The sequence below is a fragment of the Hipposideros armiger genome, unplaced genomic scaffold, assembly GCF_001890085.2.
Source record: "Hipposideros armiger isolate ML-2016 unplaced genomic scaffold, ASM189008v1 scaffold_380, whole genome shotgun sequence".
Taxonomy (NCBI): Eukaryota; Metazoa; Chordata; class Mammalia; order Chiroptera; family Hipposideridae; genus Hipposideros; species Hipposideros armiger.
Genome location: NW_017731730.1, coordinates 453,438 through 460,641, shown reverse-complemented (window position 1 = coordinate 460,641; position 7,204 = coordinate 453,438). Strand labels below are relative to the sequence as shown.

The window sequence follows — 7,204 nt, the reverse complement described above, 5'->3', positions numbered from 1 at the left end:
CGGAGATGGTGGGGGAAAGCCCAGATCGAATATTCAGCACCTTATTCTGTGCCATGGAAGATTCTAGAAGGTGTACAATTCAAATGCAATAACTGCTCTCATGGAGTTTACATACGACTGGGGAAAGACAGACTGGATACCACTAAACAAATAGATACAGAAGTTAATTTTAGATAGTGACCAGTATGATAAAGGAAATAAAACAGGATGATGTGATGGAGAAAGGAGAGTGACTCTAGCCTGGCTGGTTAAGGAGAGCCTCTTGAACTGAGACCTGAATCACAGGAAAGAACCAATCCTGAGGAGATCTGGGGAAAGGATGTTTTATAAAGCGAGCACTGCAAGTGCAAAGGCCCTGAGGCAGGGACAAGCTCCTGAGGCAGGGTTGGCTGCTGTGGCTGGAGCAGAGGAAGTGGGGCAGGGAGGAGGGAGAGGTTCCTTGCCTCCATTTCCACCCGCACTCTCTCAGCCATCTGCCCCTTCAGACTGCCCCTTTGGTTATGCACAGCTTACACCACTCGCCTCAGGCTGGCAGCAGTTCCTGGGGATGAGACTATATTTAGACACAACTCTCCTCTCTGTGGGCCTAGAACATACCGTGTCTTTTTAAGATGATCAATATGGAATGGGTGCTATTTATAGAGACCCCACGTCAATTCCTGGGGCCTGAGACCCTCACATGGGGGAGGGAGTCTAGGACCAGGCTTTGTGGGGACAGGCACCGAGGCTGGCACGACACTGAACTCTTTGAAACTTGTATTACTTCCCCCGCCTGCCGGGCCACCCTCAATCCATCCCTGCAGAGTCACAGCCACGGGCCTGACGAGCTGGGTGCCCACAGCCTCCCCGCCTCCAACTTCATTTCCTGGAGAGGTATCCGGTGTGTCCCAAGCCCAACAGAAAGTTTAATTGTCATCTGTGAAGCCAGAGTCCAATGAGACAATTCGTCAATCTCTCTTATCAATCCCTCACTCTGTTTACTACTCTGGATAGATAGGGAAGGATACTGAGGACCCTCAGGGCCTCCCAGGTTCACCCATGGGGGCCAGAGAGAGATCTGCCTGGGACAGTGAAAATGCAAGGTTGGAGTCAGGAGTTCAGCCTCCCTGGTGGGAAGTTAATATGGCCCAGAGCAGCCAAGGGAGGCTGCCTGGAGGAGGTGGGATTATAGCACGGCCATGGAAGATGCACAGAATTTGGAGAGGTGAAAGGGATCAGATAGCATTTGCAAGCCTGTCATAGGAACAGACTGTTTCTGCTCTGAGGCTGGACTTCTCTCTTTCCCCTTCAGTTTCTGCTCCTGATTAAATCTCCCAGGAAGGCAGTGGAAACTTGAGTCCCCACAGGGGCATTAACCAAGTAGAAGGACGGAGATGCTCTCGCGGCATCTGTGTGGGCCCAGGGAGGTCCCTTACCCACTTGGAGATGCCACTGTTGTCATCTCCAAGGGCTTTCACTCCCCTCCTTACGGCCCTGGGAGGCCGAGGGCCGGTACTGGTCACCCCATAGGCTCAAGGTCACACAGGGCTGCAGGGGGCCCTAAGCCCAAAGCCCATGCCTCCCTGGCCCCACCCAGGTCTTGCCCACACAGTCCCTGTGCTTTCTGGGAATGGATTTTGAGCAGTAGAAAGGCTCTTCCTGGCATCAGGAGGGTGGTAAACGCCTTTCTGGCGGGTATCGATTCCTCGAAGGCCTGTGTGAAAGAAGGGCCTGGCTCAAGAGGCAGTTTTCAGAGGGACGGCCAGGCAGGGAGAAGTAATGTGGCTGGAGGCACCAAACCAGTTCTCAGGCTACATTAGCTGTCTCCCCCATCCGGGCCGGGCTGGGAGGTGCCCTGGACCATCTAAGATGGGAGGGCAAATCAGACCATGGGAGGGACAAGCCCAGCCCAATCAATACCTCCTGCGTGGCCATCAAAGCCCCAGCCTCATCGACCCAGGCCAACAGCAGGAAAGTGGTCCAAGTGAGCCCTTGGGAGCCCCAGTGCNGTGCTGGGGACAAGGCCCTGGCCGTAGGCCGGTCTTGAAACACCTGTTGGAGGTCAGCGCAGAGCCGAGAATCAGGAAGCCACTGCTGAGGCTGTGGCTGGAATCGGTCTTCTCCCCTTAATGCCTTGAGACCAGCCTGGAGTGTTGGGATCAATTTCCTCTTGGGGTCGTGGCCTAGCCTTGCCCTCCCTCAGCCGGCTCCTCACCTCCTGCTGAGACTCCAAGCCCTAGTGAGCCTGGACAGCACCATGAAGACAGGCGCACCACATGACACACCGTTCCTCAGCACCTCCGCCCTCACCCTGAGTCCCACCATCCCCTCATAATCCAGAGGGACCCTGAACAGCAAAGGCTCCTGCCACCGGGGCCCGGGCTGTTGCTGCTCCCTCAACTCCTTTCCTTGCGCTCAACTCCGTTAGAACTGGGTGGCACAGGCTCAAGCCAAGCTGCCTTCACAGGAGAGTGGAAGGGGGGAGGGTCAGGGGGCAGCCAGAGCGTAGAACACAGATTTTATGCTAGAGAGTCCAGATGTGTACAGAAAGGAGTGTCGTTCAACATTTAACCAAACCCTGTCACCACCACCACATTGTGCAGGGGGAAACTGAGGCTGGGAGTGGGTCAAGGACTTATACAAGGTCATCTAGAGAGTCAGTGGATTTAGGGCACCATTCAGGGTGAAGATTCATTGAGACCGACTTCTTGGGGGCCAGATTGACCTAGGACTAACCAAGGATGACCTGAGCAAAAGGGGAACTGGCCCTAGGATGCCAAGAACAAGCATTCAGCCCAAGGTGGCCCTGGCAGCTGCTGTGCCTCTGAGGTGCTTGGCCCAATCTCTGTGTGGTAATCGAAAGTCCTCTGGAAAAATTCCAGGATTGACTCAGCACGAAGATCCAGCTCAGAGGAGTGGTGCGAAAAACCAGAGACAGCTGAGAGTTAGGGAGCAGGGGAGGCTGGTGTCTAGTCAGTCCAAGGAGGGAGGCCTGGAAGCAGCCTGGGGCAGTGGTCAGTGGCAGTCTCTGTTCTGTTCACAGGAGGCTAGTTCCTGCTGACCCTTGGGAAGGTTATTGGAAAGGTATGCAATGATAGAAGTGTGTCCCCATAGCCCCTTTAAAAGAGAAGTGATTACCTTTGGCCAGGAGAGTCAGGGGTATCTATCTAACAAATATAACCTTCCACCTGGGTTTTAAAGGATGAATAGGAGTTTTCCAGGTGGAGAAGGCACAGTCCAGCCATTGGGACCAGCATGTGCCAACAGTACACAGAAATGTGTTAGCACAATTGTTAGTTCACTCCCATGCTGTGAGACCCGTTAGGTCCCATGGTGTGAGAGAGAGAAGAGCAGACCAAAGCCAAGGTCAGAATCGTGGGGCCCTTGTGAGCTCTGCTCAGGAATTGGGAATTTATCCTCAGTAATGGTACTAAAAATAGCTAACGTTCACTGAATGCTATCTGCCGGCCTGACAGAGCCCTAAGTACTTTATAAGGTTCATCTCACTGAATCTTTGCATCAATCCTGGAGGTAAAAGACCATCATAAAGATCATTTTGCAGGGGATGAAACCGAAGGCCCAGCAAGGTTAAGTAACTTGCTCATTGTCACACATCTATTAAGTAGCAGGACTTGTTTGAGCCCAGGTGTCCATATATCTTCCCTGCAGAATACTTCCTCTCCAGTGCAGACCACAGGTGCCATCAGAAGTCTTTCGGTTGAAGAGAGGGATAGGCAGATTACCAGGAGTGTTCCACCCTGTGGTGTTCCAACTTCCTTGTGTTAAGTGGTATGCCACGCTCCCATCCCTAACTTGGATTGCTCATTAAGTGAGGCCCATTGCCACCGTATCACACTGTGAGAGAAGCAATGGGCAAGGGAAGTTTGGGTTGGCAAGCTTAATGAAGGACAAAGGAGAAGTGATGGATGCTTCAGGGCTCTGATTTGAACCTGCGGTACTTCCAGGGAGAGATGCCGACATCCGGCTGTCAGATGGAGGGAAGGGTCCAGTGTTCAGGGAAGAAAACTGGGCATGAGGTGGAAACTTGCCATCATCAGCAGAAGCTGACCATTGCAGCCATGTTAGTGAATGGGATTGTCCAGCAAGAGCGTAGACCAGTGGTTCTCAACCCTGGCGACATTAGCATCACTTAGAACGCTTTTAAAAAAAAAACAAATCTATGCCCAGGCTCCACCCAAGATTCTAATCCATTTGACACTAGGGTGAGGCCTGGGCACCAATAGTTTTGAAAGCACCCAGGTGATGCGAATGTGAAGAGGATGAGAGAGGAGAGAGTGGCCCTGGAGCCCTGAGGCACTCCAACCATGGAGGCAGGAGACGTCTGCGAGGAGGTGGGAAGAAGGGCGAGGTGTGGGAGGTGTCACAGAAAGCAAGGAGGATGCGTGGCCCTGAAGAAGGGGAGTGTCCTGTTTCTTTCTGCTGAGAGAATTAAGAAGATATGTACTGAGAAGTTCATGGATAGATTTGGGGTGTTTTTTAAAAAAAAGTAAACAAGAAAGTATAATTTAAAAACGAGTGTTCATTAGATTGAGCAACAGTAAGAGTGCTGGTGACTTTGGCAACAGAGATTTCTTCTTAACATTTACAGATGATGATGCCCAACACGGACGGGTCGATGAATGAATGAATGAATGAATGAGAGTGGAAGGCAGTTTGGAGTGGGTTGAGGAGTGAGCAGGAGGTGAGGACGTGGAGACAGCATGTGTAGACAGCTCTTTCAAGGAGTTGGATGGTTTAAGAGGGAGGAGAGAGATAGAGGGGAGCCGGCAAGGGGTGGGGCCCAGGGAGGGTTGTNGGAGAAATGTGAAAAGCCCACCTCTGCTATATGTAGATAAAGCAGGGGGCTCTCTAATGCCCACCTCCAGCAGCCTCCGTTCTAGCTCAGCCTCCTGCTTGGTCCAATACCCGTTTACAAGTTTGAGTCTTCATTCTGGGGCCCAGAAGCCGGTGGCGGAAGACCCCAGGGAGGACCCCACTGCTCCTGCCCTCTCCTCCCACGTAGGAGGTGAGCTCAGGGAAGGTGGTCGGTCCCGCACCCTGCGCTGGTTGAGATTGCCTGCACTTCCCCCTTTGGCCACTAGTGGGAGATGCTGGCCAGTCTGAGGCCCGTCAGGGGGCTGGAAGCAGGCAGCCCGAATGTAGATGATTCTTCCCTCTGGCCGCCAACCACCCAACCCGACCCATGGCCAGAAAGGGTCATGTGTCCTGACATTTTCTGTAGACTGATTTTCTTCCTCATTCAGGCCCCTCCTGCAAGCACATGCAGCTCATCACTGTATATCTAAGGCACCCAGTGACCCCTGGAGCCCCACACATTCAGGTCCCAAAGGGACAATAATCCCCTGGTGATTTCTCCAAGATCGAAGTACTGGAGGGCAGGTCACAACCTCTGAGCTCCCAAACACAGCACTTCATTTGAGACCTCAACAGCCTTTTGCCCTCCAAGAACAATTCTTAACTTCTAGGAGCCTTGAAAATGTGTTAGGAGAGTAAAATGCTGCTGGGAAAGCAGACAGACGTGTGTGTGGTGTGTGTGTGTGCGCGTGCGCGCGTGTGTGTGTGTGTGTGTGTGTGTGTGTGTGTGTGTGTGTCTCCACACACTCCTGTGATGCTCTGGGAAGTGGCCAACGTCAGGGTGTAGCACGCCATCCCTTCCAATGATGTTACTGGCCCGTCGGCAAAAGCTGGTGGCCTGTTTTGTTTATACAAAGAGTTGTGTTCCTGGGTATGTTTCCCTGCGGGTCAGCCTGGGCGTGTGAGTGATGGTGTTTGTCAGTGTGCGGATCCCTGTGTTCCTGTGAGAGATGGTGTCTATCTCAGTGTCAACATGTGAGTGTCCCCATGTGTCAAGGTGTGGGTTGTATGTAGCTCAACCGGGTGTGTGTTTCAGTGTGGGTGTCTCTGTTGTCCGTGTCCTTGTTTCTGGTCAGGGTGTGTGTTGCTGTCAGCACATGTGTGTTAGTGTGTCTAAGTGTCAGTACATGTGTCTACCATTGTGCAGGCTTGTGTACTGTCTGGGCTTGTGTCTCTAGGAGAATGTGGTTCTATGTGAGCGTGTGTCTGTGTGTCAGTGTGTCAGTGGATGTATGTCTCCGAGTCATGTGGGTGTCACTGAGTTTGTCAGAGTGTCTGCCTCAGTGACAGTGTGTCAATGATGTGTCTGCCTGTGTCCATGTGGGTGTCTGTGTGTCAATGTGTGTCTGTTTCAGTGTGCAGGTGTGCGTATGTCGGGTATGTTTGCCTCAGCATAGTGTGTCAGGGTGTGAATGTCAGTGTACCGTCCGTGTCCGTGGGGGAGGGTGTCTGGTGTAGGGTCCCCAAGTCAGTGAGGATGTGTGTGTGTACTTCGGCCAGTGTTTGTCGGTGTGTGCCTGTCCATGTTCGCGTGGGTGGCTCTCTGCGGCAAAGCGTCCCCAGGTCGCTGTGCGCGTACCCCAGTGTGTGCCGGTATCCACGTGTGTCTGTCTGTGTCCTCGTGGGCGGCAGTCTGTGGCAGGGCGCCCCCAGGTCAGTGTGGGGGTGTGCTCCCCCGCGGGGGCCAAGGTATTCTCCCTCTCGGCGGGCGGAGCGCCACGTGCGGAGCCCAAGGCGCGTCGCTGTTGGGCGGAGCCAGCCCGGGGCCCCAAGCCCCAGGCCGAGCCCAGGCGGGGCCCGCCCCCGACCCCGCCCCCAGCCCTAGCCCGCGCCGCCCGCCGAGCCCCGGAGCCCGAGCTGAGACGCGGAGCCGAGACGGCGGCGGCGCCCGTGGGATGCAGGGATCGTGCCCCCGGGGCCGCTGAGACTGCGTCTAGTGCCGTGAGCCCCTCTCCGAGCCGAGTCCGCGCCGACCCGCAGCCGCCCATCCCGGGGCCCCAGCCGGGGGACCAGCAGGTGAGCAAGCGCCCTGCCGCCCCGGCCCGGCCCGAGCCCCTTCCGCCTGCCGCCGCCCAACTTTCCTCCACGAGGGTCGCCGCCTGCAGCCCCTGCGCGCTCCCTCCTGTGTCCCGGTTGTGCCTGGCAGCTCCCCCGCCAACCCTTGCCCCCGAGGGTGGGAAGGGGAGAAGGGGCGAAGCGCTGCCTGGCTGGAGGGGATCCCCCGGAGGAGGGCGTCTCTAATCGCTGCGCGCCCCCTCCCCTTTCCTTTCCTTCCGGGTTTCCCTGTGCGCTGTCGAGGGCCGGGGGAGGGGGAGCTGCGGCCCCGGCTTCCCCGCCGACCCCGGCGCAG

The 7,204-nt window shown here is 55.3% G+C and overlaps 1 protein-coding gene across 4 annotated transcripts in view; it reads left to right on the top strand.

The window, feature by feature from the left end:
- The first annotated feature begins 6,717 nt into the window (after positions 1 to 6,717).
- Positions 6,718 to 7,204, top strand: part of SCN5A (sodium voltage-gated channel alpha subunit 5) — a 95,233-nt gene continuing 94,746 nt past the window's right edge. For all 4 annotated transcript variants that reach the window (XM_019662786.1, XM_019662788.1, XM_019662787.1 and 1 more), the window contains exon 1: positions 6,718 to 6,870. The gene's annotated coding sequence lies outside the window, so the exon portion shown is untranslated. The remainder of the gene's footprint in view (positions 6,871 to 7,204) is intronic.